Raw genomic sequence first — 21,390 nt, 5'->3', positions numbered from 1 at the left:
GGGGTGCGTATAGCCAGGATGGTTTCTGACTTTAATGAGTTTGTAACACAGATGGCTATATTAGAGAACATGTTTATTAAGAGAGGATATCTGGAGAAGTTTGTTATAGATAAAATGAAAGAAGTGACAATTAAAAGGATAAATGGGTATTTTTTCCACTCCTCAGTACAGTAAGTATGGCTCAGACAGAAATTAATGTTATAGAAAAAATTAGTTTTAACAAAGCTGCAGTTCTAACATACAATAAGGAGTTTCAAGTGCACACAATGTCAGGGTCATTACATTGGAAAAACTATTAATACTTTCAGGAGCCAGGTTTATTGTTATGATATCAAAAAGAAGGAAAGTAAAAATGCCTTGGCAGCACATATCATCGAAAATGATGGACATGATTTTAAATTTGTTATAATTGATCAGGCAATTTTAGGGGATAGAGGTGGTCCTTTAAATGATTTTTTAGAACAAAAGGAGCTTAAGTGGCAACTGCGGACTAACGCCAGTAACTATCCAGGTTTAAATAGTGCAGTTTCCATTAGCTCAATTTTTAAGGTTAAAAACTGACTTTTATTTGTAATGTTCATATGTAAAACTTGGTCATGCATTTTTTACATATTTATGTATTTTTTATCATGATATTGATGCATTTTTATATATATATGTGTATAAGCATACTATTGCACAAGTTTTAAGGTAGTTGCACAAACACCTTTAAGGGGGTGGAATTTTTTCAAGTTAATGGCTTTATGCTAATTATTAGGGGTTTACTATAAATTGAGTAGGCTGGGTTTGAAAATGTATTTTGATGAAGTTTCTATTTGGGAAATGAAAAGCGCTTTAATACAATTACTTTGGAGTGGATTCTGGACTTGCTTCCTCTGTGTTTGTTATTTTCATAAGTTTGTGTGGATTTTCAGTATTATTATGTAATTATTTAATGATTTCCATTTCAGTTCATTTCCTATTAAAAATACACAAACTAAAGCAGCAGCCAATGGAGTAGATGAGCCTGTGTGCTGGTTAACATATTCATCTGCTCCATTGGCTGCTGCTTTGGTTTGTGTATTTTTGAACAGTTGGTCTGTCAGTGATACATTATTTCCTACTAACAAATAGAGGGGACTTTACTGTCCATACATGGAATGTACAACAGCACTTCCCATCTTGTCTTGTCAAGGTACTAAACCTCCAAGCTATTAGACTGATGCTTTGTTAACCCTGTATTGTGTGTCCCAAAAGGGCCACTTCAGAGAAGTGTCTAAACAAACCACCATGCTCAAGAATCTAAATCCATAATGAATACTATGAGATACACAGGTGATCTCTTAGTAAAGTCAGAGGAATGAGGCTCAGATGGGCATCTTTGTTTGTTACTGTAATTACACAATGTTTATCCCTATCTCTAAATCCCAGAATACCTAGCTGACTGGAGTAGGCATGCCAATCACATAAGCAATATAGCTCTACATTTCTAACACTCTCATATTAAGAAACATTCACATTCCACTGTATCCCTCACCTTGGAACAAACTTTTATTACATGCCAAGCAGAGTAGCACCCTTTCTACCTTCAAAGTAAAACTAGATAATTTGATGGGCAACCTTAATTTTCCCCCTGGTCTGTCATGTCATCCTGTCCTTGAGACTGCATGGAACTTTTGTATTACCTTTTTTCTCACTAGGCTTGCTATGATCTGCAAACAGATTAACTAGTATTTGACTATGAAGCTATGAATTGTCCAAAAGGCTGGATGTATAAACATAAATGTCTCACAAAATATTCTCAAACATAATTTACAAACAGCCACCCCACGTGGTTTTACACCTGGGCACAATACCCAAGCTGCTCTATTCAAATTAGTGAACTGTATAGCAATAAACAGAGACCCAGACTTAAATGCACCCACACTATTTTCTGATTTCTCTAAAGCACTTGACACCACTAATCACATGCTAATAAAGACTGGAAACCACAGGATGTTCCAAAGCTATAGTATCCTGGTTTATTAAATACTTGAAAAGCAGGGCACAAGCCATTAAATGTGACATTTCACAAATGCTTGTCAAACATTGGAATGCCACAAGAATCAGAACAGGGATCTCTGTTATTCACAGATTTCATAAATGGTTATGCATGCATACTAATGGAGCCCAGGTTACATAATATATTATTGACTCATTTACCATCTATGTAACCTACAACCTACAGATTCTAATATCTGATGCAGAAGATAGCAGCAATACCCTAACAGACTGGATACAGAAAAGTAACTTAATTCTAAATGACCACAAGAATAAACTATTAATATTCAACCTACAACAAAATGGCCAGATTTATATCTAGCCAATCAACAGATTCACACCACTGCAGCTTGCCCAGTCAGCTGACTGGATACCATTAGAATGCATGTAAGTATACTCACCACTCCTGTGGTCATAAACTAATACGCAACTCAGCTGGTGCAGCCCGTACTCTCTATGCTAAACTGGCATATAGCTAGGCAGCAACTTAGAGCAAATTAAGATCTACTATACATAATAAAACAAACTCAGGAACTACTAATGTGTCACTGAATACATACTTATGAACAGAATGAAATAACTTACCTAAAGCCTGTAGTGCTTGCACTTTTTTCCATATTACCTAACAGTTCTATCCATCCTACATCAATGTCCAGGTCTTTATCGTCTTCCATCTTATAGAGTAACACTAATGCTGACAATATTTTTTCTTAGTTGCATAGAATAATATTTACAATTTAATTTTAAGCTATCAGAAATATCTACCAGCATGCCTAGACCTCAAAATTCTTGCCCTTGTTTTATTAGTATTTCCCACTGTTCTTCTGCATCTCCTCTCTCCCCTCCTCATCGGCTTCTAATGTTACTTTCTGTATGTATATATATATATATATATATATATATATATATATATATATACTTAATTAACAATGACTGAGTAATTATATATGCAAAACAGCTAATTTCTCCAAGCACCTAATGTAATTGTCCATTATATTTATATCTGTAATTTATCTAGGCTGACAATTACTGCTTTGTCAGACTTTATATAAACACCTAGAACTTTCTACATATTAAAAAGTATGCATGTTATCTATACAACACCTTTATGACTTCATTATAGACATGCTACGCTTTACATATGTGTGTATGTATGCACAAATCTTATAAATACACAGAACTGCTAGTTGCTGCTTTTCTGCTTCAGTTCCCAGCAGAAAATGTGCCGAATTCAGTAGAGTTAATCACGTTTTCAGACATAAATAATTAAACAGGCATTTAAAGCAATCAAAAATTAAAAATCAACTGCAGATCTTTAACATTAGTGTCTTTCTGAACTGAAGAATAACAATTATTTTGGTTAGGTTTTAAGAAGAGGAACATGTATACAACATTATTGTTGGCTATAATTTAAGAACTGCAATAGCAGTAGCGATAGTCCTATTATAAAATTATAAAATGGGGTGAAAGATGGGGACGTTTCTGAGTGAAAAACAGGGATATGCTAAGAATGAAAAAGAGGGAGGAAATATGTAGCTCCTTGATAAAAGGAGTGCCACATCCTGCTATCTTCACCCTCTAACAACTGAGGGATGTACATTTGAATGTCCTTCATTGTTTCCACTAGATGTGCTTTGTATGTGATGCTTTCCATTTACTTTACTGATAAATAGCTTCTACACACATTTTTTATTTACCACGAAGAGCAGTTATTTAGGCTGTCTGTTAGCAAATCAAAAGAGACAATTTTAGGTTAAGTGTCAAGTTTACATTTTTCCCCAGAAATGAAAACGATTAGTTGCTGACCCACTAGAACAGTAGCAGGGTGCCCAACTCTGCTCTCAGTGACCCAAGATTTAGTAGCAGTTTGGACAGGATGAAAGGAAGGATCAAGTGATAGTCTCCAGTGGTTCTTTCTTGCTGGGATGATGCAGGTTTTCCCCTATCAGTGTGGCACCCCCTTCTGGAGACTGAAAGTAATACAGTAGCTACAAACATGCTGCTCTGTCATTACAAGGGGTGGGTTGGGGGTGCACTGCAGATACCCTCATGACTGCAGTCACTATATGCTTTATGCCCTGGTTGGGACGGTTCATCCTCCTCTCAAGTTCTGGTCCCTGTCCTTAATAAAATCACCTCTCCCCACCTGTAATAATGACCCTGTGACAATGAACTAGGGATGGGACTGAGGCTCTGTGGCAGAGACATGGGCCAAAAGAAAAAAAAAAAAAAAAATATATATATATAGATATATATATATATATATATATATATATATATATATATATATATATATTATATATATATATATATATATATATATATATATATATACACACACACATATGAGCTAACATATGCTGCTTACAATGATAATTAACATGACATGCATGCCTTGTAAGCATTTACTAAGTGCTGTGCTGTGCAAGAAGAAAAAATATCTTAGAAAATGTTGAAACCAAATAGACAAAACATTTCTATGTAGTAAATGCCTTCTTATGTTGTTCTTTAATGCTCATGGTTGAAAAATATTAAGAAAATCATGTTTTATTCATCCTGCCTTTAATCCAGAGCAGTCAGAAGATAATATCCAAGAGTCTAGAACAAGGCCATTTTTGTTTTGCACAGTATGAATTAAGAGTTGCATTTAGAAATGGAAGTTTCAGTTGCCTGCAGTATGCAGTAAAGCTTTAAATAACGGCAGTTGTATGTTTCTTGTGCCACCTTCTCTGATGGGGCCACAAAACTCACAAGGGATCAGAAATGATATACTTTCTGCTATTTGTTGGTTAGAGTTCTGTCAGTTCCTAACAATTTAAATTAAGTTCTTCTCAAAAAAGCTAAAATTGATACATTATTTATTTTTCACTGTAAGCATCACCATTTACTTGCATAACAACAACAGTAAAAGATAAAACACCCTTCCCTAAACAATCCAGTAAAATGGCAGCCAGTGGATGGACCATGTGATTAGTACATGATATATGGAAAATAATAAAAATATATACATACACATGCATGCATATTTGCTTGGATTAATTCATGATCAGGTAATGTGCTAAGCAACATCCACACACTGCATAACAAAAAAACAGCTAGTCATAAACTTCCTAGTCCCTCAAATGCATCATTTATTCATTCTGTGTATAGCTCGCTGTTGCTAGAATAGGTATTAATAGTAGTGGTAAAGAAACTGTAGACAAACATTGCATGGTATATTAATTGCATGATTACTTTGATTTCTCCTGTAAAATGGTATGAATGATAAGCTGCAGTTTGTGCAGATATTATATCTTGTATGGCAGGCAACAAGGTATGCCATCTCAGGCTACAAGTTAAAAGGAATTGGTCTTGTATCTGATATCCAGACTAAGAAATATATAGTATCTGGTTGCAGGCATTTGCAGCTAGGTTTTCTTTGTCCCTTTGGCAACTTCTGCTATCTCACCTTTGTTTGATAATATTCCTGTGCTATATGTGCCATGCATTATACAGCATCATCTAATTTCTGTAGCATAAAAGATGTTGAAATGCATTTCTATTGCTAATAATCCTTCTGCTCACAGCCAGCTCAGTGGCACAGAGGTATGATAGCTTCACTGTAATCCAGATGTCCTGGAATCAATTAGTGGCCCAAGCACTGGAGAAGCAACCAAGGGATTGTGGGAATGAGTACCAAGTGCAGGCTCACCCATGCTGGAAGGATGGAGGCAGCCTACCCTACTGCATGTCTGACAACAAGGGGGAGTGGGCATTTCGGCATGTCATACACTGTATGAGATGTCCAAACCCACCAATTTATGCCTCACACAGCAGCCTCATTTTGCCTCACGCATGACTCATCTGCGTAGTATAGTAGGCTACACCGAAGTTAGGCAGCTGTAGGGACCACAGAGATTATGCCAATGAAAATAATGCGATGCACTATGGCAGCAAATATGATGGGCTTTTTAGAAAGTTCTTACTTCAGCCTTAGTTACAGATGTGGCCATCATACTACTGGAATAAATGGACTCAAAATCAGGAAAAAGGAGCTGAAGGATGAAAAATAAAGGTAGGTGGGTGAGAAAAGGACTTAGGAAAAATATTTGTGTCTTTCGGCATCCATCCATCCATCCATCCATCTATCTATCTGTGAGAGTTATTTGTAATAAGTAGTTTTAAAAATTGTGTATTATCATTCTATTGTCTTTCTGCATCCATCACTCTGTGAGAGAGATATTTGTAACCACTAGTTCTGAAAACTATATTTTCATTTTAGTGTAGGGGGTCTGCATGTCAACATAAAAATCTGATTTCTCTGCTTCCCAGACAAACTGGCATCAGCTGAATCACATTAAAGGTGCACCATATCTGATATATCCTACAGCTGTGCTACCGAGGTATGTAATAATTCTGCTCAGAAATTATACCACAATGACACTGAATATGGTGGCATACTTTGCCAAAGTCTCTCCATTATACTGTATTCCTTCTCTCTTCCCTTCTGGATAGCAAGGCCTCTGATATGACTAAGTAATGCTCTGCTGCAAGGTGTCTCTGTGTTTGTGACTTCCACACACAATTATTTTCTTATTACAGGAACTATTTCAATTCCTCATCACATCTGTCACATTCCAAGGAAGTGTCAACTTACATTAACTGTAGGTCAAATAATCCAACAATAATGCAAATATTAGGAAACAGTTGCGACTTACCATGCATGAGGTAGACACGGCTCCCCCTGCACAAATCATGAGGTCAGTAATTTTGCTGCCCCAAACAACTTTTTGAGTATTTGTAAGGAGGGGAAGAGCAGGCTGTTGGAGTTGGCATGGTATATCATAAGCTGAAATTCATAATGAAACACATGAGTTTTTTTTTTCTCTTATAAAATTTAGTACAGCATTTTGCCACAAGATTCTATAAAATCATGCTTACTATACTAAATATTAATGATTTAATCCATTGTAATATCCATCAGTTGATCAGATGTTTTCCATTTTCCATTTTCAATCATTTATATTACAACATATTAATCATGTTTGATGTTTTGCACCTATCTTTCTGCACAGTTTTAACATTTGGTAACAGGGTCATCTGTTGATGTTCCGGACAAATTGTTAATTGGATCAACTCTTTCCTTTCAATTAATAAAACAGATATATTACTTGCATAAGATATTAGTCGAGAATAGAGTCTAGATAGCTCTGTCAATATTCCAGTGTGTGTGTGTGTGTGTGTGTGTGTGTGTGTGTGTGTGTGTGTGTGTGTGTGTGTGTGTGTGTGTGTGTGTGTGTGTGTGTGTGTGTGCGTGTGTGTGTGTGAGCATGTGTATGTAGGCACCATGACTAAAGTGCAGATCTTTTCATGACTGACATTTCTAAGTGCAATCATAAATGACTGCAATTATTGAATACAAAAAGAAATGATTCAGTAATCTCATTGCTAAAAGATAAAATCAGAGAAATGCATATTAGTAATTACATGTAAGAATGTTGAATACAAGTCTGTAAGTGTGTGCGTGTGTGTGTGTGTGTGTGTGTGTGTGTGTGTGTGTGTGTGTGTGTGTGTGTGTGTGTGTGTGTGTGTGTGTGTGTGTGTGTGTGTGTGTGTGTGTGTGTGTGTGTGAGTGCTATCTCTAGATGTGGTGTGAATGAACTGATGTGAAAAAATTGTGAAAGAAAGCTGTGAGGGGATGGAAAGAGACACTGGAAGTTCTTCAGTGTCTGACTTGAAAGGTGATGTTGTTTGATCATGAGAAGTGGAAGCTGGGATTAGCTGATAAGTACACTTTTGGGGTTCTTGTTGCAGGGATAAGTCAAAGAGTAACTACATCAAGAGTGGAAGCTTGATTGTCTATGAAATGAATTGATGGATTAAAAGATAATGCTAAGTAGCGAAGAAGGCTGAAGCTGGAGATAAAACAGGAAATGGGCAGAAAGATAGAAAGAAATGACATTTTGTGTAGAGTAAAATATGAAGGAAAGAGCGATACAGTAGCATTTTGGGGTGGAAAGGGTATAGAGGAGATGAGCAGCTACAAGAAAAGGGTAGTATGCTGTGAACAAGGAAGACTCTAGATGAGAAAAGAAAACAAGATGGTGAAAAGGTCTATAATGGCAGAGGATGGTGAATGGAAGAGGTACACCAGCTTGTATATATGGAGGTTTGAAAGTACTGATAAATAAAATTATCAGGAATTTAGAAATGCTGGTAATATCTTCACTTATAAACAAAATAATAAATTAGCAAAAACAACCACTGACTGTTTTGCTATAAGAAATGGTTCAACTTTAAAAAAAAAAAAAAATAACCCCCCAGAAATCAAAGAGTTGTTTGTATCACTGGAGATCTTTGAAACTAAATGAGATAAAAATATGTCAGGAAAAAAAAAAACATCTGAAATATGGTAAAGCATGGCAGAAAAAAAGGAATCCAATATTCATACCCAGAAACAATTTAAATCTGTAAATGTAGATATTTTGTGTTACCCTCTTATTTTAGTAGTGAAAATATAGCTCAGGAAGAAATTCTTACCCTAGAAATAGACATGAATTGCTTCTGCTGAGGTGCAATGACCATATTCTCCAAGGACAACTTGGTCAGAAGTACTATAAGGCAAAAACATCTGAATTAGGTCATGGCAACACTTTTTTTTTTCTTTTTGCAAAACAAACATGGTAAAGAAATGGCGGTTAGCTTGGCCTTACATTGACATTACGTTATGGGCTATATTACCTTTATATATATTTTATGCCAAGAACAGTTTGAAAGCCCTTCAACATCTGACAAAGTGTATGATGGCGAGTAATAATAATGTGACTATATGATGGACAATGGAGCATTTCTCCTGGGCCTCCACTGAAAATTGGCTTGTTCCAAGTCAGACTTTCTCCATAAACAAATGTTAAATAAATAAATGTAATACATGGAATGTGACAACCAAAATTATTTATAAGAAAAGGAAAGAGAAATAGCAGAAGTGGCATACTTCTCAACTGTACAGATTTTTGCAGAATTTCCAGATTTTTGTCTCATATTTTTGGTCCATTTTTCATAAAATTGTGTTGTTTTTTTTTTTGGCAAAGTATTGGAAAGTCATTGAAAATAAAAGTCAGAAAAATAATGACAGACATTTCAGTTTCTGACTTCATAGTCTTTAGAAAATGCATGCTAATGCAAAACCTGCTATGCTGTCAACTTTCTAAGTTTGTAAGAGCAATACTTAAAAATTGTCCCTATCATTGGATCTTTGTCCCTCCATAATTTATGGCTTTGTCCAGATTTCTTGCTCTAAGAGGTTGAGCGGTATGATGAAGTGGATATTATAGAAGCAAATAGGAAAGTATAGGAACTGTGGTTATTAAAGAGGATGTACTACTACAGACATATCTGATGACTTCATAAAAAATCTCACATGTGAAGATATTGTCACCAAATGCTCATGTACATTTTTTTTGCTGAAAATGGACAAATTATGGTGCACGTATTAAATATTATAGATACTGCCTGGATTACCTTCATGCTCATTCATTGGCCTTTTCTTCTGAGTTTATTAATATATTTATTTTTCATCTCTGTCAAAGTAGTTCAATTGTGTAGCAGAGGAGTGGAAAGCAGGGTGAATTTGCAGTACTTGCTTTGATGGTTTTAGTCTATTTATGCTCTTTGTTATGGATGTCGACATTTTGTATGCAGAAGTGAGGCTCACTCAGACTTCTGTTGAGTCATCATTATGTCTCTCGAGTGGTAGAGCCATAATGCAATGTCAGAGTGGTACAACAGTGATGTTTCTGACATATTTATGTAGAAATAGTGGAGCTCATCTGTAACAGTTAGGTTGTTAATCCTTCTAAGTTATTTCCCCCCCATTGACATATACCAAAAGGATCAAATTACTCCTTTAGATTTCTATAACCCCTAAATATCATGCACACTGATTTATGTTCATCTGACTTACTTGACACCACAATGGGCTGCAGTGATCATCCACTGGTCACTGATCAGGGAGCCACCACAGAAGTGCCAGCCAGTCTAGCCCTGAAACATAAAAAGTTATAACTCTTAGAAACAATGGTCAGTTCAATGACTGAAACTATACTTTAAACTTCCTTGAAAATATGTGCAGCTTAGGTGGTTCTAACAATGTCTGAAATCAGTCTTGTGAAAAATACATACCTCAGTCTCTTATATCACTATGAACAATGAATGTGGTATGTTTTGGAAAGAAAAAAGTATGAACTTAGTTGCATAAGACACAGTTATTTAGCAGAAATGCAGAACATTACAAATTATTTATTCAATCAAAACTGGAAATATGGAGGATAAAGTACTACAGACATTACTTCACTTTAATGATGGCTTAGATTGAGGCCCATTGATATAAAGGCAACAAAGTGGCTTTATGACATGATGTGTCATTAAACCTCATATTGCTTAATCAGCTTACCTACCAAAGTTAACTCAGCATATTTAATTTCCTGTCCATTACTCATGTGACAGTATGTCAAGTTTCATCCATAATCTTTCTACATCCTTCACTGTATATCCAGCTGGTCATTGTCAATATGTGCAAATGCACAGAAGGGGCCATATTCCAAAAGACTTCCTCTGTGTGTAAGTGTTCAGACAGCTGGTACTTTCAAGAAGAATTTGGACATTTATCATTATAAATTATTAAAAATACATAAACTCCAAGTAGAGAATGCATATTTAATTGTATCAGGAATAACCAGGTCTGGAAGAGACTGAAATCCTAAAAATTTCCCATGGGGCTGGTCAGAAACTCATCCCTGCATAAAGAATTGTTAGTTTTATTTGACTGGCAAGGGTATGAGTATATAGAGGTGCCCATTACACATAATTCTAAGCTGGTGGAAGAACTGATTAGAGAGAGCTAAGAATTGGACACAGTTATTACCGCCGATTTGTTATATGATCAGTATCAGTCCAAGCACCTCTGTATTTTCAAAGATATAGATAATCAGATCAGCAAAATAAAGGAGAGAAAATTCAAAAAATGGAAAGAGATTGCAAAGACTATTCTTTAAATAAAGCATATCCAAATCCGCCTGTCTCCCAGGAATGGAGACATAAATCTGATGATTTGACTTCTTCTGCCAAGCAACATAACTCAGATTTTAATATTAAGGATGCCACCAATGAGATTAATGGGAACGCCCCTTTAGAATCTACAACTTTATGGTGCTCAGAGAGGTATCAGAAACAAGTACACCATTGGTCTCATCAGAATTCGAACCTCTCTAATCCACCACGCCTCCAACAATGTTCTAAAAATTGGCAGAACTGGAATTCCATTTGCACAAACCATTACTGTAAGTAGAGTTTTGAAATGTTATAGAAGAACAAACTAACAATATATTTTGGGTAGTTACTAATTCCAGTGGTGACTTTTAAGATTTTTAACTTTAGTTCTGCAGTATTGAATTCCGATGTGGCTGACTTATTCTCCAATGGTCTTACATTTGTAACAATGATAAGAACAAATATATAAGATGTTCTGGTGGATCTAAAGCTTTTTGTAAGGAAAGTGAACCTGAATTTTTTATTCAGTAGACCATTTTTTTAATTAAATTTGGATTTTCAGGTTTCTAGCATTTGCAACCCACCATTGCATCCTACCTTAAAGTTCTTCAGAAAGGTTTGTGAGTTAGACTTATAGCATATTATAAACAATAATGTGAATTTCTATGGGAAATTTAACTTACACCCCGAAGAAAGGGATTTATTGCATGCCATAAGGAAAATGAACATTAGAATTATTAAGCCCAATAAGGGCAGTGGGTTGGTTGCAGTGGATGTGCAGGATTACATTGATAGGATGTATAGTATTTTGTTTAGTGACACATATACACAAGTGTCAAGAAATTAAGTGAACCTTGCTTATAGGAGAATTTCTGTCCAGCTTAGTGATATGGTGATGGAACAGTGGATTTCTTTGTCTTAATTCAAGTTTTTAAATGTTTCTAATCCTGTTGTACCTGCAATATTTGGGTTGCCTAAATTGCATAAAAATATAGAAAATCCCCCTATGTGACCCATAGTAGATGCTCATAATTCAATTCTTTATTTATTTTACATTTGTTTACCGGGAAAGTCCGACTGGACACATGTCCTTTTTCAGAGAAGGGCCAGGGAGAAAAGCTACACATAACATACAATGTAGACAGTATAGAAGACAATTATAAAAATACTGGGTACATACATTTAGAATACATCAGGAAAGTACAGTCTAGAAAATAAATGATGCATACAGACTAAATAGCCAAGGAAGTTACAAATTTTACAGTCTTTCTGAGGTAGTTAGTTACATCTACTTTTGTGAAATTCTTGGCTGTTAAACTAAAGGGTTTGCTTGGAAAATAATTACATTTATGTTTAGACTCATGGGATTTTCTTAACAAGTGTAATCAATTGAAATTCAATGAGTCTTTTATTTTTTAACAATTGATGTTGAAAACGCATATTCAGTGATTCCACATGATACTGGTATTACATGGTTCAATCATTTTCTTTTTAAATGGAATACTTCAGGATGATATTAACCTGTATGCAGAAATGTTGTGAATAGTCTTGAAAAATAACTTTATTTTTTTGATGAATAGTACTTTGTGCAAGACAAGAGTGTTGCTATGGGGTCTGCCTGAGGGTCGTTATATGCTAACATTGTGATGTTGGAATAGGAATATGAGTTGTTGTTTAAACATGAGGTGTTTAGGACTTGTGAACTATATGTAAGATTCCTGGATGATATATTTATCATCTGGAGGGACAGTGCATTTCTTGAATATCTTAATAGTACAAATGATTTTTTGGAATTTACATATAAAATGAATGATATCAGTATTAACTATTAGAACGTTTTACTGACAAAGGATGTTGTAAATCATAGGTATATATCAAATATTTATAGGAAACCTATGTATTCTAATTCATTCTTACATTACACCAGTTCCCACCCTAGATCCCAAAAGAAAGCGGTTGTTAAGGGACAGTTTGTAAGGGCTGCATGGATGGTCTCCTTGCAAAATGTTGTTTTGATGGAATGTACTTTGTTGGAAAATATGTTTTTAAAGATAAGTTATCCCCATATTTTTATTAAGGAAATTAAAACTGAGGTGATTACTAAGAGAGAAAGGGATTTTTTTAGACCTATTCTCAATTTAGCGGGTACAGGGACAATCATCCACCAAAGTTTCTTGGTGCATGGTACAACTGGTGAGAGCAACAACTTTGTTTTTTCATTTATTACAACTTTTACTATTGAGCATGAATGGGTTTATGAGATTATTCAAAAACTGTGCCATATTATAAAAAGATCAAGCTGTCAGGAATAAAATTAATGACAAGCCCCTGATAGTTTTCTGGAAGGGTCACAATTTGAAGAATTTGGTAGAGCATCTATTTTTTTTCAACCAATACTGCCACATCCTATTATATGAGAACATATGGTAGGTGTAGTTTATGCCCATATGTTTTATAGGTGAACTATTTGACATCAATGGCTTTCAAGTGAGTGGTAATGGTAAATTTAATTGTGATACAGGGGGTGTTATGTATGGAGCCCTATGCCAATGCTGTCCAGTTTTTTGTATTGGCAAAACTGAACGTAAATTAAAGAACAGGCTGTATGAGCATATATATGAAATTAATAAACAGAAATCGACCAATGCCTTATATAAACATATAATTGAACACTCAGGGCATAGTTTAAAATTTATCATTTTTCAAAAAAATAAAGAAAAATCCCAGAGGTGGGGCTTGACAATTTACCCTGGAAAAAAGAGAATTATATTGGATTTTATTGTTGAATGTAGTTCTTGCCTAGGGCTCAGTGAACTGGCTTCCATCGCATGTATTTTACAATTGAAAGCTCAAAGTAGGTAAACTATTTATTAGTAGATATGTTGGTAATGATATATTTATATGACTTTGTTTTTAATTATTTTATATATCTTCTTATGTTCAAACCTATAACTTTAAGGTAATTATTTGGTTAATTGGTGTTATGTGATTTTTTTACCTATTAAAGCTGATTTTGTTATGCTTAAAAAGGATATCTGATGAAGTTTCACTGTTTTGCTAGCGATGAAAGTGCTTATTTCCTCTAGAATAAAGTTTTTAAGAAATAACATATTTATTATCTTATTTTATTTATTTATTTTTTTTGTGGACCGGCGTTAACACTCTTTTTTGTTTTGTTTAAAAGTTGGTGCTTTTATCTTAGTGTCTGTGTAAGTGGCTTATTCTGATGCAATCCTGCCCCAATTCCAAAAGACTTGCTTTCAGTGTAAGTGACTTACTCCTATGCAAGTCAACCTCAATTCCAAAAGATGTGTTGTCTGTCCCTTTTTAATTTCTCCAAATCTATTGGGTTTCTAATACTGTGATGGGAATGGACCCCATTTCTAAGTCAAAGTACAACTAAAGTTCATGAAATTAGTATTGTTTCAATCTTTGATTTCAGCCAAAAGTGCTCTTCGCAGCACCCGCAACGTGCCCAGTAATGACTCCTTCTGCAATTTGTACTGGGTTACATGGATTGGTAACATATCTAAATATAATTATAGATCCTTTTTAGACCCATTGCTCCTACTACTAAAGGAACTGTTTGGATATTTTTCTTCTACATTGTACTCATTTCTGCCTGCAGATCCTGATATTTTATGACTTTGTGTCTCTCTCTGTACACAAGACACTGTGTTGACTGAGTGTGGCAATTTCAATGATCAATGCTACTTTTGTCTTCTTTTTTTGGACCACTATATCCAGTTTTCTGGCGTTTATCTTTTGAACTGTTGGCAATGGGTGATCCATGTGATATAAACTTCATAATTTTCAATGATGCTTTGTGAGTGTTTCCAGTGTTTTTCAGCTACTTCAGTACCATAATGTTTGCAAAATCCCCAGTGCAACAGTCTTACCACATTATTATGCCTTTCAGTATACAGTCCTTTTGCCATTAGTATGTCACAACCAGCAAGAAGGTGTGCAACTGCTTCCAATTCGGTGTTACAAAACCTACATTTCTCTGTTTCTCCCACATGTTCAATGGACTTTGTAAACCACTGTGTATGTAGCCCACTATCTTGGGCTGCCAATATTAACTTTACATCTCTTGGTTTGAATTTGCCTCTCCTTAACCATTCCTGCATTCGTTCCTGACCAACATGTGGTTCTTCCAGATGTTTTCTATACTTGCAACTATAGTTATACTTTTTCCACATTTCTTGCCTTCTCATCTGGTCCTTCACCTTATATTATTTCTTTTGTTTTTTGGCACATTCAGTTGCTGCCTGATTTTTATCTACTTCTGGTTTGATTTCAATTTCTGCTTGATGCTGATATGCTTTTGGGTATTGTGAGGTCAGCAGACATGCGTGGAGTCCCACGATTGTAGATCTATACATGTAATCAATTTCAAGGAGACCCATCCCTTCTTCAGAATGAGGACTATATACTCTTGCTATACAGTGATTTTTATAAATTGATAAAAACAAACCACACTGGAGCCAGAGTAAAGTTGAGCGCTTTTGTCCCGTTTATTAGGGAACTTTTTCAGAACTAAAAAACAATTACAACCATTTCCTTTTGTAAAAACATCAATTGTGACATCATTTCCTCAATTAATACTTAATTAATATAAAGTAAAAAACATGTATAAATGTATATACATACATCTACCTAACTGATTTTTATAAATTGTTTGGTGAGCATGAAGCATCCTTCTTGTTTTCCTATCTAATCTATCCAACATGTTCTGGGGCCAGTCAGTCACTCCAAAACTGTAAGTTAGGACAGGAAGAGCAAATTGGTTTATAGCTTGGATTTTGTTCCTACATGTCAACGTGTTGTCTGTGTAAGTGACTTACTGTGGAGTAGGGCCTGTTTATCTATATAGCAGGCTTACAGCAGGGGTCAGACTCCAAATGACTTGCGCTAACAGATTAAGTGACTTATCAGTGTGAGTATTTTGGAATCAGACCCAAGACTGAACAGCTTTATTCATGTAGAATTTGAACAAAGGGAAGTAAGCACAAATACCAGTTTGTATGGTCAGCAATAATGCCAAACTGTATCTTTTCCATTTTAGCATAGGTGTTAGTTGTGAAGAGTTTTTGCAGATTATACTTAATTTTCCATTTTATTTTTGTGATTTAACTCATATGCATATTTATCTAAGTGTAAGTATGTGTGAATGTGCATTTATTTATACATTTCTTTAGCTTGCTTCATCTGTGAAGATATAATGATAGCTTAAAATTCACTCTAAAGTATTTTTGTTGAAAACATTTTAACATCTTCATTTAAGATACTTATTTTCTTTTTTATGTTCATAAATACACAAACTTATACTGCAGTTGTCTGGAAAATAATACCAGATTAGTTCCCCAGCAAATCTGAAAACCCGTTAACAGGGAGTGTGGAGACTTGCCCCCATGTAAAAAGTGTTGTGGAATGGCTGTGAGGTTTCACATAAAAGTGAAACAAGGGCAGAAAGCAAAGTAATTTCTGTTTGTGTTCTGCTACATTCCCTGCAATAATGGTATTAACATTAAAAATAAAAGGCATCCTTTTACAAAACTTTAAAATAAATACCTGTAAGGAAACCTGCCATGGCCAAGACCCTGAAACAGCCTCCTCACCATTTACAATTCTAGCATACCCAGTGATTACTGTTTTTATAGCTGGGATACCATATCCTGTTAGAAAAAAGAAATGTTGAAACTGAGTATTGCTTTTTAGCTATTCATTTCTACAGTTGTGATGCATTTTGTATTACATATGTATATTACTTTCGACTACATTACAATCACTAAAATGTGAGATTTCACACAATGTCTATGTTTTCTTCAAGCATATGGCAGGAATAAATATGTTTCTTAGAAATAAAGGTAAGGAATGCCTTAATGTGTGACAGAATGATTTCAGTGTTCAAATTTTCTGATGAAATATGATCCACAAAAGTATTTTAGAACTTTTTTGGTGGGAGTTAATTCCATTGTAATTTCATGATCATTACTTTTCTAACTACAAATCTAAAGATTATAGTACCATATGCAACTATGTGAGTTAAGTAATTCATTTCAATGCTCTTGAATGTGCTTTTGTTCTGAATGATTACAACTGGTATTGTTTTCTGAGGATTATCTTTATTCACTTCTATATCTTTAAGGATAACATTTGAATCAGTCTGTCACATAACCACACAGTGCTATTTATAGAAAAAGAGTTCACATCACATCTAGAACAGTTTGTGTCAAAATATAGGTGCAAGTTAAATGTACATCAAGATATATAATAAATAGAATTTATATAAATAAAATATATTGAACCCTGTTATACACAATTATAAATACATATATGATTTTATATTTCAGTGCCAGGAAAATGCTGCTGAGCTCCACATCTGCATGTGTGTGTGTGTGTGTGTGTGTGTGTGTGTGTGTGTGTGTGTGTGTGTGTGTGTGTGCGTGTGATTGTGCCTGTGAGTGTATGTGCTTGTTTGTGTCTCTGTGTATGTATGTATGTATGTATATGAGTGTGTGCATTGTTGCACTCTTAAGTTACTGTATACATGAACACAACTCCTTATCAAACTATATACTGTTCTTGACTGAGGGGAGGCAGATACACAAAATTAAGAAAAATTTAAACAAAATGAACAAGAAAAAAGTGAGATAATGATACCAGGTAGGAGGAGCCTTGGGGTGGCAGAAAATAGAAAGGCAAAATGGGTGGGGCAGCATATAGGAAGTAACAAAAGAGTACAGCATAAAAATATAAAACCTCATTAGAAAGGGAAGGCAGTACACAGAAACATGAAGAGACACCACAGGCATGTAAAGCTGGTGAATGCCTATGTTGTAAAGCTCATCAAACAGTAGTGGGCCATTTTACAGAAAGCCATTTGGGTCAGTCAGATATGTCATACAGGAATTAATCAGTGAGGATGTTGGTAGATAAATGGTTATACTGCTCACACCTCTCAACTTCTTTTTTTCAAGAATTCTGAACAAAGACAAAAATAATTGGGGACAAAGGCCCAATGTCAGGGACATTTTTTTAAAATAAGTTCACTTAAAAAATTTATAGAACCAAAAGTTTGGCTTGAATGTGCATTTTTTCTGAACAATAACAGATAAGAAAGTTTAACATTTTGCATTATTGACTTACTGACTGATTTGTATCCTCAAGTGATTTACTAGAAGTTAAAAAATAAATTATGAAGGACAGTAGAAAAAGATGAGGGACATTATGCAAAATCATGGACAATTAAGAGGTATAATACTGCTACTACTTGTGGGAGGAATTGCCGAGCAGACAGCCGAGAAGTTCACAAAGACAATTTATTGCTGTTTTCTTTGTTGTACAACTTGAGAGACATTTGTCTTCAAGGTGAAGCAGTTGGACCGATTGTAAGATGTGTAGTTTTAAATATGTCTGTACACTGAAGAGACTGACCAGACATTGTCAACTGTAAAACACTGTACTTTCATGATGCATTGGCTATGAGTATAGATGATACTAGTACAATCCATGTCAGGACAAACGATTGGGACTATCACCTTGCAGGGTAGAATAATAGGGGAATAAAGTAATGTGCTTTTGGATACAGTTATTATTATTATTAGCATAAAGAAGGTAGTCATTGATTCTGTAGCAAGACATAACACCTGTTTGTATTTCCAGGCTGAAGATAAGTATGTGATAGGTGAAGCGGAAAACTGCCTAAACTGTTGTGTGATATATTAAGGTTATTATATTTTATATGGAAATGTTTTGTTATCTGTAAATATAACCTTGGTGAAATCAAGCTGACCATTCAAAAATTCTTATGTCCTTTGTCTTTTTGTGATTTTGAAGCAGGCTGTGATTCTTGAACCTGGATTCAGTTGGATTAAAGTTCCACAGGGTTTGTTAGTCAAATATAGAAATGCTGACCTGCTTATAGGTAGGATCACATCATCAATTTAAGGGAGAAAGTTTATGCAAAACTTTAGGAAGTGAATAAACAAAGTCAATGCAAAGAAGCATGGAAATATAAAATTATGGACGATACAACTGCATATCTCTAGATCTAGAAAAATGATGGGCAACGTCTGTTTAAATACAATCTATATATAATAAAAAAAGCAGTACATATTAAAATTTGGAAAAGTAAATGGCTGCAGTAGGGGGAATGCATCAGCTTCATCAACATTTCTGTTTTAATATGTAGGACATAAAAACATTTTAGAGACTTAAGTTGGGTCGGACAGTTCATCTTTCAGCTTTTCCCGGTTAGGGTTTGCCACAGCGGATCACCTGTTCACTCATGATTGGCAGTGGAGTTTTACAGTGTCGACTTGCCAGCCCGGTGCCCAACTTTCCACTGAAGGCACATACATGCACACACTCACACCTAGGGCAATTTGGAGTGTCCAATCCACCTACAGCATGTCTTTAAGTTGGGTCGGACAGTATAGTTGCTGAGATTTGCTCCAGTGAGTTGCACTTTAATTTAATTAAGACTGGAAGTTAATACTGTATTATAAAAAGTGAATGTGATGTAGAGTCCCATAATAACCTTTATTATATAAGTTGAAGTTTGTGAATTCATGAAAATACACATTAGTAAGTGAATTCACTAAACTGATCCTGTCAAAAACAAATTCTGCAAGCTGTAGTGTCAGAGCCAACTTCATTGGTGGGTTAGTGATGATGTGTTTCATTTTATATACCAAGGGTTGAAGAATCCTTGTATCATTTGATTGACTGAGTTATAACACTTGAAAGCATCAACAAATGCTATATCAGCTAACTACGTACATTCTAAAGCCATATGCAAGCAATTCATGAACTGTACTTAAGTAGATGGATCACTGCTTCATTTCTTTTTTGCATTCAGATCAAAATCAATAATGTATTAGAAAAGCACAGTTAATTATTAATAAGTCAACTAGAAAGAATTGTGTTATATGTAACACATTATTTGCAGACAGTTTTATGACAAAAATATTTCAGAATCCCTTTAAAATATATTAGCACGTCAAAATGACTGACAGATTTGTGAACAGTTGTAATCTGAAAGCTCACCTGCATTCATTCAAATATGCAATTTTTTTAGCTACTGAAAATTGTAGAAGTACACACATATCTTCATAAGTATCAGATTTCATATTAATATAAATATGTACAGTATCAGAATCTTCCCTTTCATCTCACTATCTTAAAGAAAACTTAGATTTTTAAATGGTATACATTGTATATGCTAAGTTTAGTATCATGCATATCAGACATCGTAGTTACTCCTGTATTAGTACAGGTACCATTACTCTTCACTTATATTGTAAGACAGTTCAGTAAGTTATTATGAATCCATTTGCCTGAGGACAAGGACTTTGTAATGTCTCATCTGAATGGTCAGTAGAACAGATCCTATAAAAGTTCATACCATTTAACACTACTAGGTGAAGTCATCTTAACCCTTTTTACATAATGTTTTACGCATCTTATAAACAATTTCTTAACATGCTGAGTAATAAAACTCTAGAAGAAAAACTTGAAAATGGTTTCTGGACATTTTCTTTATAAAAGCTAATAAATTTCTTATGTGGACTATTTTATTAGAATTGTGAGTCAGTATCCAAAGTGGAATCACTACAGTAAGTAGCCTTTGTACTTGATGAGATAGACAATGGTCTTCTTTTCCTTTGTATTCTTGTTTGGACTCCTGGACAGTATCTTTGGTACTTCATTCATTCTTTCTTTCATTCATTCATTCATTCATTCATTCATTCATTCATTCATTCATTCATTCTTTATTTATTTATTTACTTGTTGTATCCTAATAGTTATAGTGGGCATGTCAATCTGTTTTAGACATGACCAGAGAATAATTATACAAGACATACTAGCAATAGCATTACATGATAAAGATACGGGTTGGTGATAATTTACTGTCCAATAAGGTGAAATACATTTTCCGATGTAATAGTCAATATAAATTTATGCGCGGTTGTGTGGACACATCTCTACTCTGGAGTGAGATGTTCAGTGGAAAAACTGCAGATAGAATGTGGAAAGTTTTGAAAGCGAAATTGTTTGAGTGCAAAAAATAAAAAAAAAAATGTTTAACATTAGGATCTAGGCATACAACATCAGGGGGATATATTTCCATAAGAACAAGATCTCTGATTAAGGTGAGAGACAAAAAATATAAGAAATGGAAGACAGGTCAAACTACAACTTTGAAAACTGAAATAAACAAGCTAGACAAACAGATTAAGCATAGTGTGAGACAAGACCAAGAAAATTTTGAAGAAAATTTATATAAAGATATTGAGCATAATAGGAAACCTTTTAATAGATACATAAGATGTGGAA

At 34.7% G+C, this 21,390-nt stretch overlaps 1 pseudogene; it reads right to left on the bottom strand.

The window, feature by feature from the left end:
• LOC122808578 overlaps positions 1-21,390 on the bottom strand; it is a 100,028-nt pseudogene that overhangs the window by 39,345 nt on the left and 39,293 nt on the right.

The sequence above is a fragment of the Protopterus annectens genome, chromosome 8.part0 (genome assembly GCF_019279795.1).
Source record: "Protopterus annectens isolate FY-2018-M chromosome 8.part0, PAN1.0, whole genome shotgun sequence".
NCBI lineage: Eukaryota > Metazoa > Chordata > Ceratodontiformes > Protopteridae > Protopterus > Protopterus annectens.
This window is presented reverse-complemented; position numbering and strand designations above follow the sequence as displayed.